This window comes from Somniosus microcephalus, chromosome 31 (genome assembly GCF_052327205.1).
Source record: "Somniosus microcephalus isolate GS21.2 chromosome 31, FLI_Smic_1.0, whole genome shotgun sequence".
NCBI classification, from domain to species: Eukaryota; Metazoa; Chordata; class Chondrichthyes; order Squaliformes; family Somniosidae; genus Somniosus; species Somniosus microcephalus.
In genome coordinates, this window is record NC_141017.1 from 32,808,529 (window position 1) to 32,825,726 (window position 17,198).

Below are 17,198 nucleotides of genomic sequence, written 5' to 3' on the forward strand. Positions count from 1 at the left end.
GGACGAGCAATAAATGGCAGCAACGCCCGCATCCCGTGAATAAATACGAAAAAAAGTTTGTTACCCTTTGCGAGGAGAAGAACATGGGGCCTGGCTGGAGAACCCCCATGAACACGAGTCAACGGCCTGCCACTGAATCACCACCAGCACCAGGAGCGATTAGATTGTCGCACCGACTCATCCTGCCCGTCACGCCGTTTGAAGGAAAGCAAGCGCGACGTTACACCAAGACACATCAGTCAGGAATGGTGGAAGGTGTCGCTTTTCCAAGGGTCAAAGGGCACTCAACACAAACCCTTCTCAGTCAACCATCTGCTAAGACTAAAACCGCCACAGTAAACACAGGGGGATAATCCATGCCATCAAGAAAGAAAAGAAAGACTTGCATTTCTCTAGCGCCTTTCACGACCACCGGACGTCTCAAAGCACTCTACAACCAATGAAGTACTTTAAGTGTCGTCACTGTCATAATGTGGGAAACGCGGCAGCCAGTTTGCGCACAGCAAGCTCCCACAAACAGCAATGTGTTAATGACCAGATCATCTGTTTTTAGTGATGTTGATTGAGGGATAAATATTGGCCCCAGGACACCGGGGAGAACTCCCCCTGCTCCTCTTCGAAATAGTGCCATGGGATATTTTACGTCCACCTGAGAGAGCAGACGGGGCCTCGGTTTAATGTCTCATCCAAAAGACGGCACCTCCGACAGTGCGGCGCTCCCTCAGCACTGCACTGGGTGTGTCAGCCTGGATTTTTGTGTTCAAGTCCCTGGAGTGGGGACTTGAACCCACAACCTTCTGACTCGGAGGCGAGAGTGCTGCCCACTGAACCACGGCCGACACCGGGATTTCACCAAAGTGCAATCGTGGGTCTGCGAATTCTCACTCTAGCTCAACTTGAACAGCGACAAACACAAAGGACAAGTTCCAAACACGAGTTTGCATCCAGAAGCGTGCATGTTGAGCGGAGTAACCCCCGGGATGAGGTGGTTGAAGGCCAGACACTGAGGGAGGGAACAATTCAAGGGAATGGGTTCAGTCCAGCACACGAGCAGTGTATTGGCCTGAATACAACCTTTCTCCTACAGCAGGCCAATACCAGTAGAAACCCAACGGTGACAGGCTTGCATCACTGCCCCATCTATTAATGGCCCAGTCTACAGCCCACTTTAAAATGTGTGCAAGCACAAAACAGGGCGGACGTCCAGCGCAAGTCGACTGCTATATGATGAGTTTGAATTGCCCAGAACCATCCCAATCAATTGCATCCGACTCACAGCAAGCGAGGACACCGGAGAGAAAAAAAAAACACAACTGAACATGCCTATTCCCTGCAGTCAGGCTCGCAATTACTATAAAACTCTGAATTTCCCACCTTTAACGGGAATCCCATTCATTCGCATTACTGATTAACTCTGTGTCATATTCTCAGAGATGAAAGAAGCTCGTATTAGAGGCAGACAGAAGCCCATGATCAATCAGTAGGTGCCTGCCAAGCATTTACCAGCAGAGCGGGCGAGTTGCACCCTCTACAACACTCAACAACTTACATATAACGCCATTAGCACTGTAAAACATCCCAAGGCAGTTCACCCCGGAGCATTATCAAACAAGATTTGATACCAAAACCACAAAGATATGGGATCTGACGTAAGAAAACTACTAGGCACTTGGTCTAAGCGTTAAACAAAGCTTTAAATCAACTGTTTTACAACATGGAGATCTAGTTGCGTCCTTCACTAGTACCTGTTAAGAATGTCCTGCGCAAGCTGGGCCCGTGCCCGAGTATTTACACTCTCCCTGGACAGCGCCACCTGTAGGCCGCTCAGTATTATTTCATAAGTCTTTCTTTCATGAATGACTGATTCATGTCAGGATCCTTGCCTTTATTAATAGAGGCATATAGAGTACAAAAGCAAGGAAGTTATGCTAAAACTTTAATAAAACACTGGTTCGGCCCCAGCTGGAGTACTGTGTTCAATTCTGGGCACCACACTTTAGGAAGGATGTCAAGACCTTGGCGAGGGTGCAGAGGAGATTTACTGGAACGTTACAAGGGATGAGGGACTTCAGTTATGTGGAGAGACTGGAGAAGTTGGGCTGTTCTAGTTAGAGCAGAAAAGGTTGAGGAAATTTGATAGCAAAGAGCCGGCACAAACATAATGGGCTGAATGGCCTCCTTCTGTGCTGTATCATTCTATGATTCTATAAGGAGATATTAGGACAGGTGACCAAAAGCTTGATTAAAAAGAGGTAGGTTTTAAGGAGCGTCTTAAAAAGAAAAGAGAGAGGTGGAAAGGCAGTTAAATTTAGGGAGGGAATTCCGAAGCTTGGGGCCCAGGCAGAATGCACTCTCACCTCCGAGTCAGAAGGTTGTGGGTTCAAGTCCCACTCCAGAGGCTGGAGCACAAAAATCTAGGCTGACACTCCCAGTGCAGTGCCGAGGGAGCGCCGCACTGTCGGCGGCGCAGTACCGAGGGAGCGCCGCACTGTCGGCGGGGCAGTACCGAGGCAGCGCCGCACTGTCGGCGGGGCAGTACCGAGGGAGCGCCGCACTGTCGGCGGGGCAGTACCGAGGGAGCGCCGCGCTGTCGGCGGGGCAGTACCGAGGGAGCGCCGCGCTGTCGGAGGGGCAGTACCGAGGGAGCGCCGCGCTGTCGGAGGGGCAGTACCGAGGGAGCGCCGCGCTGTCGGAGGGGCAGTACCGAGGGAGCGCCGCACTGTCGGAGGGGCCGTCTTTCAGATGAGACGTTAAACAGAGACCTCGGCAGCCCTCTCAGGTGAACTTAAAATATCCCATGGCACTATTTCAAAGAAGAGCAGGGGAGTTCTCCCCGGTGTCCTGGGCCAATATTTATCCCTCAACCAACATCACTAAAACAGTGGTCATTATCACATTGCTGTTTGTGGGAGCTTGCTGTGTACAATTCACTGCCGTGTTTCCCCACATTACAACAGTGACTACACTTCAAAAAGTACTTCATTGGCTGTAAAGCGCTTTGGGACGTCCTGCGGTGGTGGAAGGCGCTATAGAAATGCAAGTCTTTCTTTTACCAGCTAACTATAATAAATACGGAAAATACATGTACATGGAGTGCGCCATTCTAACCACTGGACCACACTGAACATGTTCTACCCAACACGCAGCACTCTCCATCGAGGACTTTGCAATTTGAATTCATGCACACTGGCATTTTACCAACTTGACCAGAATAGTTGCTTCGATAGTTCAATGTAACACAGTGTGTGCGCAAGGTAGCTAGTTCGCGGTAAATGTTAAGTCACAACCAGATTGTCACTGAAGCCACAGGGGCAGGAAACACCAGCTGCTCCGTGCAAGGACCAGCCCAGGGCAGCGCTGGAGCTGATTAACGCAGGATGCACACGGACTCCCAACTGAATGAGCCTGCGATACAATAATCGGTCCCTGGGAGCGAGGAGAATGGGAAGTGCGTGGATTAGAGGAGGTTCCTCGCAGGAAGAGGGGGGGGGGGGGGGGGTGAAATGTCACAGCTACCGTCACGCCAGGTCGCTCTCTCACAATCTCCCAGCAGCTAATTACACAGCAAGCTGCAAGGGAGAGGGGCCCTCCTGGTGACATGTTCTCCTGTCGTGGAATGACCCACGGAGCCTTGAAAAAAAGGGTGATGGGCAACTGGGGGGGGGGGGGATGTAAAAATAAAATTTCACAGGCTATTTGACCAAGGAGTGCATCACGGCTAAGCCCTCAGTACACTTTCCCGCCGGAGCCACAGACTGCAATCAAGAGAAGGAGGCTCGGCTGGATTTTACCCCTGCTCCCATACCGAGGCCAATTCATTCACGCCCAGTGAATGGTCAGCATGGACCGGGCAAACAAACGTGGGAGCTTCCCGACTACAGTGGGCTCGGGTGTACTAGATGCAGGAAGGATGTTCCTGATGGCGGGGGAGCCCAGAACCAGGGGTCACAGTCTAAGGATAAGGGGTAAGACATTTAGGACCGAGATGAGGAGGAATTTCTTCACCCAGAGAGTGGTGAACCTGTGGAATTCTCTACCGCAGAAGGCAGTGGAGGCCAATTCATTAAATATATTCAAGAAGGAGTTAGATATATTTCTTAAGGCTAAAGGGATCAAGGGATATGGGGAGAAGGCAGGGACAGGGTACTGAATTTGGATGATCAGCCATGATCGCATTGAATGGCGGAGCAGGCTCGAGGGGCCGAATGGCCTACTCCTGCTCCTATCTCCTATGTTTCTATGTTTCTATGGTACCACAAGCGGGCAGTGCATTTACCCACCGAGTCGTCAGCGAGGCCCTTGACCAATGGTTGCCACAAGCGGCAAACGCGAGGCGAAACTACGAAGCAGCGAGAGAGAAAAAATCAGCGCCACCTTTTATCGACAGCGGGCAGCACCTCGTGCATCAACCACGCCGACAATTCCCGGGGCACAGCGACGGTGCCTTGGAGCTGCAGCCTAACACCAGACGGGTGATTCATCCTGGACACACACACACCAGACTCATTGCTAACCTCAGAGCTTCCAGAATCAGGGAGAGGCACAGAACTAGTCTCAACAACTCGGAGGGGCGCAGGTTTACACCTTTTCCCAGAACTCTTGGGACCTGGTTTGGCAGCAGTCTCCGTATCGTGGACCCAAGCACCCCCCCGCCACCCGACCCAGCTCACTCGTCATTGCAAACTTGCAGAACAACCTCCCACCCCCACCAACCCAATATAACCAAAAACAATAGAAATGACTGAATTTACAACTAACTGAGATACTACAGCTGTGTTGGGATCGACTGGGCGTGATGAGGAGACACGGGGGGTGGGGGGGGGCGCGACAGCGTAAGCCGTGGCTCAGCAGGTCGCACTCTCGCCTCGGAGTCAGAAGGGATTTTATCTCTGTTTATGGGATGTGGGCGTCACTGGCAAGGCCAGCATTTATTGCCCATCCCCAATTGCCCTCGAGAAGGTGGTGGTGAGCCGCCTTCTTGAACCACTGCAGTCCGTGTGGTGAAGGTGCTCCCACAGTGCTGTTAGGGAGGGAGTTCCAGGATTTTGATCCAGCAACGATGAAGGATCAGCCGATATATTTCCAAGTCAGGATGGTGTGTGACTTGGAAGTGAACTTGGAGGCGGTGGTGTCCCCATGCGCCTGCTGCCCTCGTCCTTCTAGGTGGTAGAGGTCGCGGGTTTGGGAGGTGCTGCCGAAGAAGCCTTGGCGAGTTGTTGCAGTGCATCTTGTAGATGGTACACACTGCAGCCACGGTACGCCGGTGGTGGAGGGAGTGAATGTTTAAGGTGGTGGATGGGGTGCCAGTCAAGTGGGCTGCTTTGTCCTGGATGGTGTCGAGCTTCTTGAGTGTTGTTGGAGCTGCACTCATCCAGGCAAGTGGAGAGTATTCCATCACACTCCGGACTTGTGGGTTCAAGTCCCACTCCAGAGATTGGAGCACACAAACCCAGGTTGACACTCCCAGTGCAGTGCTGAGGGAGCGCTGCACCGTCGGAGGTGCCGTCTTTCAGGTGGACGTAAAAGATCCCACGGCACTATTTTGAAAAGGAGCAGGGGGGAGTTTTCCCTGGTGTCCTGGGCCAATATTTATCCCTCAACCAAGATCACTAAAACAGATTATCTGGTCATTATCACATTGCTGGCTGTGAGATCTTGCTGTGCACAAACTGGCTGCCGCGTTTCCCACATTATAACAGTGACTGCACTTCAAAAAGTACTTCATTGGCTTTGGGATGTCTGGTGGTCGTGAAAGGCGCTATAGAAATGCAGGTCTTTCTTTCTTTAGTGGGGGGCCCCCCGAGGCACGGTGGGGGGAGAGGGTGGTCTTGGCTCCCGATCCCTACTCCATAAAATCAACCTGCGTTGCGCAGTATTGTTGGAAGCGCAAGATGGAATCTGAACGTTTTGCCCCTTCCTCACCCTCGCCAAAGAGCTGCTCTTGGCTGCCCCCGGCTGCCAGTTCCAGAAGGACACTGGTAGAGGCCAGAGAGCAAACACAGCGGGCGCAGGAAAGCGGTGGAGGAATGCGGGCCCATTGCTACATGGAGTATAGCTTACATGTGGGAAAGTGGAGTTGAGGTCGAAGATCAGCCATGATCTTATTTGAATGGTGGAGCAGGCTCGAGGGGCCGAATGGCTGACTCCTGCTCCTATTTCTAATGTTCCCTACTGAGGATTACTTGCGTCGCGAATCATGTTCTTCTCAGTTCCGCTCCAGTGAAGGCCCATTCTTCATTTCAGTTCAGGCTGATCTGTCCTCACACGCCCTGCACGTTCAGGAGGGGTTAATGGCCAGCGATCAGGGCTGGGAAGCTGTGGTGATCCTTTTCATCCTCACTTTTCCCCAGCCTGGAAGCACCAAGGGCCTAATTAGAGCTTCCTCGCCGCCGCCCTGATTGAAAGCCAACAGGCCCGGATTACAACCACAACATAAGAACATAAGAATTATTAGCAGGAGTCGGCCACACGCCCCCTCGAGCCTGCTCCGCCATTCAATAAGATCGTGGCTGATCATCGACCTCATCTCCACTTCCCTGCACTGTCCCCATATCCCTTGATTCCCCTAGAGTCCCAAAATCTATCGATCTCAGCCTTGAATACACTCAAAGACTCAGCATTCACAGCCCTCTGGGGTAGAGAATTTCAAAGATTCACAACCCTCTGAGTGAAGAAATTCCTCCTCCTCTCAGTCTTAAATGGCCGGCCCCTTATCCTAAGACTGTGCCCCCTAGTTCTAGACACACCAGCCAGGGGAAACAACCTCTCAGCATCTACCCTGTCAATCCCCTTCAGGATCTTGTATGTTTCAATGAGATCACCTCTCATTCTTCTAAACTCCAGAGAGTATAGGCCCATTCTACACAATCTCTCATCATAGGACATACTCTCATCCCAGGAATCAATCTAGTGAACCTTTGTTGCACTGCCTCCAAGGCAATGATATCCTTCCTCAGATAAGGTTGATTTTATGGAGTAGGGAATGGGAGCCATGCCCACCCTGTGCCTCGCGCCCCCCACTAAAGAAAGACTTGCATTTCTATAGCGCCTTTCACGACCACCAGACGTCCCAAAGCCAACCCACAGGGACGCTTCTTCCCACTTGTTTTGAAGGCACCGACTCCTTGTTGGGATACAGTTCCGTAGCCCGAACCCGAGGTACCTCCCACCCGTGGAGCCACTGTTCCCGCGTGAGCCTTGACCACGATGATCAGGCTACTGAACTGCAGAAGGGGGGGGGGGGGGGGGGATTCCAGCTGAGCTCAACCTTGACCTTGTCCTCAACCAAGGCCCACACATGACCACTTTGCAGCAAGATGATGCTGGGCGACAATAATGAGCGCTCGCTCTTCCTAAACCAGGGGGGGGGGAAAAAGGTCCAATTATAGACCCCGTACGACCATCCCTGGGAGAGACCACCAAACTCAACACAGACCAAGGATCAAACCTTGGTCTTCATTGTTCAGCTACTTACTCACTGGATGATATACGGAGCCTTAAAGCGTGCAGTTAATAAACACGGATATTTTCAAATGATATACAGGAGACTTTGGTTTATCCGGAGGTTGTATGTCCGGAAACCTCGATCTACCGGCAGAAATCGGGAGCCGTTTTGTTAGTTTTTTTTTCCTCTCGTGGCTTTTTTTTCCCCAACAGTCAGGCTCTGGAAAGTCTCTCTGAAGCTGCTGCTAAGCTACAGAGACGCTTCCAAGGTATGGGCCGACTGTTTGAAGCTGTTGCTAAGCAACAGTGTTTGTTGTCAGATACGGAGATGAAAACCTCCATATGCTTCAACATTAACGCTGGTATGTCCGGCACTTTGGATGGGACGGCAACAGCTCGGTCCCGTCGGTGCCGGATAGCACAAAGTTTCCTGTAATATGTGGCTCAGTGGATAAAGGCAAAATGAATGAATGAACGACGAACAATTGTGCATTTATATAGCACCTTTCACAACCTCAGGATGCCCAAAAGCGCTTCACGGCCAATGTCAGGAATCGCGGGAGCCAATCGGCGCACAGCAAGGTCCCACAAAAAGTAAAGATAAATGACTGAATAATCGGTTTTTAGTGATGTTGTTTGAGGGATAAATATTGGCCAGGGCGCCGGGGAGAACTCCTCTTCAATTAAAAAAATGTTTTACGTTTACCGGAGAGGGCAGACGAGGCCTCGATTATATGTCTCACCTCCGACAGTGTGGCGCTCCCTCAGCACCGCACCGAAAGCGTCAGCCTGGATTTTTTGCGCTCAAGTCTCTGGAGCGGGCACTCGAACCCACAATCTTCCGACCCAGAGGTGAGAGAGTGTCACCGAGCCACAGCCGACACGTAGTAGTATTTTTTTTTTCTTTCCCTTATTGGACAGCAAGAGAAGGAAGGAGGGAGGGAGAAACACTGAACGCCAGGCGGGTGTGGGTGTGGGTGGGGGGGGGGGGGGGGGGGGTGTGGGGGTGAGTGGTGAGTGGAGCCACCGGACACAAGTCTGCCCGAGCCCCAAAAGGGAAGAGGACCCACTCGCGGCTCCGGTCGGTGTCAGATCACGAGCTCCACCACCTTAACAATAGAGTGCAAGGATTTCTGGCTCATTGGGGGCAGGGAAAACATCAGCAAGCTTATTCTGTTATCAAATAGTGCAGGTTGGTGATCGAGTGGGACGTTTTACTCGGTTAAAGGCGCGATATAAAATGCAAATTGTTCTTCATATCCCATCGCCGTCATTTGTTTGCGACGTGTCAGTGTAAAAAAAATGATACCAGACGCTCTTTCTGGTTCCTTTCCTATCCAAGAATTAAGGTTTTCCACAATTCCACTCCACCCGTATCAAGACTGTCCCCCTTTCATCTTATATCTGTTAATCAGGTGGTCAAACCGAGTGTCCAACTTCAAGGAGCAAAAAGAAAGTTTTTGAAACTGGTTAAAATAAAATTCTTGTTTTAACCACGTGAGGCAATGATCTCATCAGGAGTCGATGGGTTGGAACGTTGCAGGGTCTGATGGAGCAGAGCGGACACCAGTGGAGATACAGTCATTAAACTGGCTCTGAAACCACCATGAGTCAAATGCTAGGCTGAGTAACTCCATTCCCTTCCTGTGCACCCATTCCCCCCCAACACCAGTTTCCTCAAGAATATCAAACACTTCTATTATAATCTAAACGTCTGATTAGATTGTCAGGAGAGCGCCGATGGAGAGACTCACCCACACCCCCACCCCCTCCACTCCCCTGTCATGTGGTCTAGTGGTTCCTCTCCACGACCTCACCCAAGTGGTCATTCTTCATACGTCAGCCCAGGTGGTGGGTATTGACCAGCTTTTTTTTGGACAAGGAGAGGCATCGCAGAGGAGCCCGGTTCTGCCCGACCTTCAAAAAGACGTACTTCCCAGCAGGGTCACTGGCTGATCTTTCTCCACCTCCTCCTCCAGTCCTGGGGCAGTGAGGGCGAGATCAGCGAAGCCCACAGAGCAGGGATCGAGCTGGTCGAGTTCTGCCTGGCTCAGTTACACAGAGCCTTTATCAAATAATAAAGGCTCATCAGGCTAGGGGTGGGAGCAGACCGCTTATCTAACACTCATGGGATTGTCCAATGGTGGGGAGTGGGCTGGGGGTGGGGGTGGGGGAGGAGAATGAGACAGAGGCAGGGTCTCACCTCTCAGATCACATCTTCCTTTTCGTGTATTTAGTGGCTCATGGGGCTTTTCTGGTCTCCAGGAATATGATGTTAAGCTTCCTGGGTTATTTCCTTTGGATTTCCCTCAATATTTTGTGGTGTTGATACACGAAACTTTACAGAAAAATCCCATCGATTGGAAACTCCCGACCTTCCCAGCGTCGTCAACATTTAATTAATTAAATTAAAAACATTCCTTTTCAGAAGATCCACATGGTGGGTAAACGCCCTGACTGACAATAGCATGGCGTCCGTGCACACTGGGAGGATCCTGGGTGCCATTGCTGGCCTATGCCGAGGTAGAAGGTAGCTGGGGGAAGGCGAGGAATGCTCCTTTGGCCTTGGTTTCCCTGCAATATTTAGGGAGGGAAAACATTAGCTAGAAGTCCTGCGCATGGTGCACACTATCAAATGGGAAAGTGCTTCCGTGTGGATGTTGAATGAGGACTGGATTGAGCTCAACTGTGATGCTACCAATGGTTGAATATGCTCCCAATAGTCTAGGTTCAGCCATCACCCCCTGTGCTCGCCAACCTACATTGGCTCCCGGTCCAGCAACACCTCGAATTTAAAATTCTCATCCTTGTGCTCACATCCCTCCCTTCCCCATCTCTGTGATCTCCTCAAACCTTACAAACCTCCGCGATCGCTGCGCTCCTCCAATTCTGGCCTCTTGCGCATCCCCGATTTCCTTCGCACCACCTTCAGCTGCCTGGGCCCCAAGCTCTGGAACTAGGGCTCCAATTCCCTAAACCTCTCCACCTCTCTCTCCTCCTTTAAGACGCTCCTTAAAACCTTACCGCTGACCAAGCTTTTGATCACCTGCCCTAATATCTTATGTGGCTCAGAGTCAAAGTTTGTCTGATAACGTTCCTGTGAAGCGCCTTGGGATGTTTTACGATAAAGGCGGTATATAAATGAAAATGTTTTTGTCGTTTACATGTGAATTGCCAGTTGGGTGAGTGAATGGAGGACAGCCATTGCTTGTGGGTCTAAACACCTTCAAAAGAGACGAGAAATTGGGGTAGGGAATGGAGAAAGGGAACATCCGACATGGGACAACTGCGCAGCACATTCTGCCCACCTCAACATCATTTACTCAGAACACACTGCAGAAAGGAGAAGTGGGGCGATCTCCCAGCGGTGAGGTGGTTTTGATACAGTAGATACAGAAAGAATGTTTCCACAAAAAAAAGGAGGGTGTATGATGCAGGTCAGGTGAATTCGTCAAGGGAGAACCAGACCAAATACAATAAGTTGAGAGGGGAAGTGAAGATGAAAACAAGATTGGCAAAGAGAGAATGAGAGTAGAATGGCGGTTAACATAAAAGGGAACCCAAAAATCAGTAAGCGGGTAGTAAGAGGCGGGGTGGGGCCTATTAGTGACAAAGAAGGTGTTATATGCTTAGAGGCGCAGGGCAAGGCTAGAATACTCAATGAGTACTGTGTACCTGTGTTTACTAAGGAGGTGGATGCTGACAAAATATCAGTAACAGTGGAAAAGGTAGAAGCAATGGAAGGGGTGAAAACTGATAGACAGGATGTACTAGAAAGGCTGGGTATGCACTAGAAAGGCTGGGTATGCTTAGAGTGGATAAGTCGCCTGATCCAGATGGCTTGCATCCCAGGTTGCTAAGGGAATTGGGGGAGGAGATAGCGGAACGGCTTGCCATAATTTTCCAATCTTCCCTAGATGCGAGGGAGGTGCCGGAGGATTGGAAAGTGGCAAATGTGACACCATTGTTCAAGAAAGGGTGTAAGGCCAATCCCAGTAACTACAGGCCGGTCAGTTTAACATCAGTGGTGGGTAAAGTTTTAGAAACAATAATCAAGGAAAAAATTAATGGGCACTTGGAGAGATTTAAGCTAATTGAGAGCCAACACGGATTTGTAAAAGACAGATCATGTTTGACTAATCTAATTGAATTTTTTGACGAAGTAACAGGGAGGATCGATGAAGGGAATGCAATGGATGTTGTTTACATGGATATTAGGAAGGCGTTTGACAAAGTACCACATAGAAGGCTGGTTAACAAAATTAAGGCTCATGGAATAGGTGGGTCAGTAGCAGCTTGGATGAGGAATTCGCTTAAGGACAGAAAACAGTGAGTTGTGGTAAATGGCTGTTTTTCAGACTGGAGGATGGTAGACAGTGGTGTTCCCCAAGGGTCAGTGCTGGGGCCACTGCTTTTTTTGATATGATCTGGATATTGGAATACAAAGTAGAATTTCTAAATTTGCCGATGACACCAAACTTGGGGGTGTGGCAAACAGTGAGGACGATACCAATCGACTGCAATAGGACATAGAAAGGCTAGCAGAATGGGCAGACAAAATTTAATACAGATAAGTGTGAGGTGATGCAATTTGGCAGAAGGAACGGAGAGGCAATATACACTTAATGGCACAGTTTTAAAGAGTGTGCAGGGACAGAGGGACCTGGGAATTAATGTGCATAGATCCCTGAAGGTGGCGGAACATATTAGATACATAGATACATAGAGATAGGAACAGGAGTAGGCCATTCGGCCCTTCGAGCCTGCTCCGCCATTCAATGAGATCATGGCTGATCTTCGTCTGAGATCATAGCTGATCTTACCAGTTCAGTACCCCGTCCCCGCCTTTTCTCCGTAACCCTTAATCCCCTTAGCCTTCAGAAATATATCCAATTCTCTCTTGAAAATATTTATTGAATTAGCCTTCACAGCCCTCTGTGGCAGGGAATTCCACAGGCTCACCACTCTTTGAGTGAAGAAATTCTTCCTCATCTCTGTTTTAAATGATTTGCCCGCTATTTTTAGACTGTGGCCCCTGGTTCTGTGCTCCCCGGCCATTGGAAACATTCTCTCTGAATTCAGCCTGTCCAGGCCTGCCATAATTTTATATGTTTCGATGAGATCCCCTCTCAATCTTCTAAACTCCAGTGAGTACAAGCCCAAACTATTTAATCTCTCTTCGTAGGTCATTCCCGCCATTCCAGGTATCAGCCTGGTGAATCGCCGTTGCACTCTTTCCATGGCAAGAACATCCTTCCGCAGATGGGGCGACCAAAACTGTACACAATACTCCAGATGCGGTCTCACCAGCACCTTGTACAGCTGTAGTAAGGTATCCCTATTCCTATACTCGAACCCCCTTGATATGAAGGCCAACATACCATTTGCCTTCTTAATCGCCTGTTGCACCTGCATGCTCTCCTTCAGTGACTGGTGCACAAGAACACCCAGGTCCCTCTGCACTTCCCCATCTCCCAATCTATTGCCATTTAGATAATAATCTACCCTCCTGTTTTTACCCCCAAAGTGGATAACCTCGCATTTATCCACATTATAGTGCATCTGCCACGTATCCGCCCATTCCCCCAACCTGTCCAAATCGCACTGTAGCCTCCTGACATCCTCATCAGAGCCCACCCCTCCTCCTAGTTTAGTGTCGTCAGCGAATTTGGAAATATTGCATCCAATTCCCTGATCCAGATCATTTATATATATTGTGAACAGCTGGGGTCCCAGGACAGATCCTTGCGGCACCCCGCTGGTCACTGCCTGCCACTCCGAAAACGAGCCGTTTATTCCAACTCTCGGTTTTCTATCTGCCAGCCAGTTCTCTATCCACGTTAATACTTTGCCCCCAATCCCATGAGCCTTAATTTTGCATGATAATCTTTTGTGTGGAACCTTATCGAAGGCTTTCTGGAAGTCAAGGTACACCACATCCACTGGCTCTCCCCCATCTATTCTACCAGTTACCTCCTCAAAAAATTCCAGCAGATTAGTCAAACACGATTTACCCTTTGTAAATCCATGTTGACTCTGTCCGATCCTTTCCCCATTTGTCAAGTGCTCCGCTATTTTATCCTTAATAATGGACTCTAGCATTTTGCCCACAACCGATGTAAGGCTTACTGGTCTATAATTCCCTGCTTTCTCTCTACCCCCCTTTTTAAATATTGGGGTAACATTAGCTACCCTCCAATCCACGGGTACTGTTCCCGAGTCAATGGAGTTCCGGAAGATGATCCTTAGAGCATCTGCTATCTCCAGGGCCACCTCCTTAAGTACCCTAGGATGTAGTTTATCAGGCCCCGGGGATTTGTCGGCCTTCAGTCCCCTCAACTTACCCAACACCATATCCCTAGAGATACTAATTTCTGTCAGCTCCTCCCTCTCATTAGTCCCTATGTTTGCCGATATTCCTGGGAGGTTATTTGTGTCCTCCTTTGTGAATACAGAACCAAAGTATGAGTTTAATTGGTCTGCCATTTCCTTATTCTCCATTATATATTCTCCCGAATCGGACTGCAAGGGACCGACTTGGGATTTTACCAGTCTTTTCCTCCTGATATACCGATAAAAGCTTTTGCAGTCTGTCTTTATGTTTGCTGCAAGTTTACTTTCGTATTCTATTTTCCCCTTCCTGATTAATCCCTTTGTCCTCTTTTGCTGTATCCTGTACTGCCCCCAATCTTCCGGTCTGCTGCTTTTTTTTGCCAGTTGATATGCCCTTTTTTTTGATTTTATGCTGTCCCTAATTTCCCTCGTTATCCACGGTTGAGCCACATATTGAGAGAGTGGTTAGCAAAGCATATGGTATCTTGGGCTTCATAAATAGAGGTATTGAGTACAAAAGTAGAGAAGTTATGCTGAACCTTTATAAAATGCTGGTTTGGCCACAACTGGAGTATTGCATCCAGTTCTGGTCACCACACTTTAGGAAAGATGTGAAGGCCCTTGAGAGGGTGCAGAGGAGATTTACCAGAATGGTTCCAGGGATGGGGGAATCTTCACTACAAGGACAGGTTGGAGAAGCTGGATTTGTTTTCATTAGAGCAAAGGAGGTTGAGGGGTGATTTGATAGAGGGGTACAAGATTATGACGGGTTTGGATAGATGAGACGGGGAAAGGCTGTTCCCACTAGTTGATGGTACAAGGACAAAAATTTAAGGTTTTGGGCAAGAGATACAGGGGGAAGTGAGGAAAAACTTTTTTACGCAGCGAGTGGTGAGGACCTGGAACTCGCTGCTGATGGAAGTGGTGGAAGCGGAGACACTCAGGCCTAGAAATTCAGTTGTTTGCGCCAGCCGCTAGCGCCTTAGGAGGAGGAGATGTGGGGCGCTAGGCGGCTGCGCGATCTGTGCCTCTCGCCAACTTCAGTTAAGATTTAGCGGCGGCGCCAAACATTTGCGCGCGCTCAGCTGCGCGCGCAGATCCTGACGTCATTTCATCGTGCAACGCCCTTTGTGCGCCCCAAACCGGAAATTCAGTGGCGCCGGCCTATTGCGCGCCTGGCGCCCCTAGCGACTGGTAGAGGGGAACGGTTCCCAGTCGCTGCGGGGCGCGCTAATTAAAGGGCACTCCTCCTGCAGTAGAAATGGCAGCCATTTTGCAACACTCCTTCTTTGTGAGAGCCGGATCTTTGCAGAGAGACAAAGGTAGAGAGCTTTCTGGTTTGGCTCAACACTCGCACAGGTACTTGTGGCTTCAGGCCACAGCTTTGCACTTGTCTTTAACTTCAGAGCCATAGCATTGATTGGAAACATATAATGGGGGCTGCAATGGGTGCAAACGTTGGCCTTCTCCATTGCATTCAAAGGGCTCAGAGACGCCGTGAGAGAGTGGCAGTCATGGCCAGACGGAGAAGGGGCAACAGGCGTCGGCTAAGGAGGCCTTATCCACCCAGGGTATACCGCCAGCAGTTCTCATATCTGAACATGTCTGACGAGCAGTGTGTTCGGAGGCTGCGATTCCGAAGGGCGGTGGTCACTGAGATCTGCCACCTGCTTCGCAGAGATCTGCAGCCACAGCTGAGGAGCAGGACGTCTCTGTCGGTGGCAGTGAAGGTGACGGTGTCTCTCAACTTCTATGCCACCGGCTCCTTCCAATCTGCTGCTGGGGACATTTCCAACATCTCCCAGTTTGCCGTACATTGCTGCATCCGCCAGGTGACCAATGCCCTTTTCAGAAGGAGACGTCAGTTCATCTCCTTCTCCATGGCCCTTGTCAAGCAGCAACAGCGTGCAATGGGCTTTGCAGCATTAGCGGGCTTCCCCATGGTGCAGGGCGCCATTGACTGCACGCATGTGGCTTTGCGGGCACCTCTAGAGCATGCCGAGGATTACCGCAACCGGAAGGGCTACCATTCGCTCAACGTGAAGTTGGTGTGTGACCACAGGCAGATCATCCTAGCTGTCAATGCCCGCTTTCCAGGCAGCAGCCACGATGCCTTCATCCTGCGCCAGACTTCTGTGGCAGACATGTTCCAGGCCCAGCGCCTTACCCATGAGGATGGCTTCTCGGGGACAAAGGCTACCCTTTGTGCACCTGGCTGATGACCCCGCTCCGTGCGCCCAGCACCCCTGCTGAAGAGGGATACAATGACAGCCATCAAGCAACCAGGAACCTCATTGAGCAAACAATCAGCGTCCTGAAGCAACGGTTCCGCTGTCTGGATCGTTACTCGCCTGAGCGAGTCTCCCATTTCGTGGTCGTGTGCTGCATGCTGCACAACCTGGCTATCCGCAGGACTCAGCCACTGCCACCAGACATTGGAGGACCACCAGAGGAGGAGGAGGAGGACCAGCACAGGAGGGAGGCAGAAAGTGCAAGGGCCGCCCGTCGGCGGCTTATTGAACGCCGGTTCTAGGCCCCCTCTCAGGGAATGGGCACAAGATGAATGTAGCCGCTCCACAAGCCCTCAGCCGAGCAGGGCAACCAGGACTTCCAAAAGAAAGCATGGACAGTGCGATTTAAGAACATTTATTACTTTGATACCTCTGTGCCCTTCCCACATAACAAACTAATGGAGAGAAGCCCCCCGCAAAAACACAAATCGAGCAGTCTCGGCCTTTCAAAAAACACAAATACACCCTCCCCCTTTAAGAGCTCACCGGCACCAGAGTGTCTGCCGTCAATCAGCAGCTCGCCGCATCTGCGCTGCGCCCGCCCTCGGGGGTTTCGCCCCGGGCCGCCGGCTTAGCGCCTAATGATAGTCGTGCATCGCCTGTTTTAGCGCAGCAGCAACCTCTTGGGGCGATGCCACTGAATATCGGCGAAGGTGGCGCGAAGTTGCGCCGGGCGCAAACTTTAGCGGCCGCCCGGCTGTAGCGCCCCAAACGTGGCTATACTGAATTTCTAGGCCTCAATGTTTTCAAGGGGAGACTGGATAGGCAATTGAGGGAAATAAACTTGCAGGGCTACGGGGATAGAGCGGGGGAATGGGACTGACTGGATTGATCTACAGAGAGCCGGCACCGACTCAATGGGCCGAATGGCCTCCTTCTGTGCCGTTATGACTCTATGACTTGTGGGGAAGAGCATAACTCGAGGCCATCAATATAAGGTAGTCACCAAGAAATCCAATCGGGAATTCAGAAGAAACTTCTTTACCCAGAGAGTGGTGAGAATGTGGAACTCGCTACCACAGGGAGTGGTTGAGGCGAATAATATAGATGGATTTAAGGGGAGGCTGGACACACATATGCGGGAGAAGGGAATAGAGGGTTATACTGATAGAGTTAGATGAGGAAAGACGG

General features: G+C 50.5%; 1 protein-coding gene across 2 annotated transcripts in view; it reads right to left on the reverse strand.

The window, feature by feature from the left end:
- Window positions 1–17,198, reverse strand: part of trip10b (thyroid hormone receptor interactor 10b) — a 168,710-nt gene that overhangs the window by 79,332 nt on the left and 72,180 nt on the right. The window lies entirely within an intron of this gene.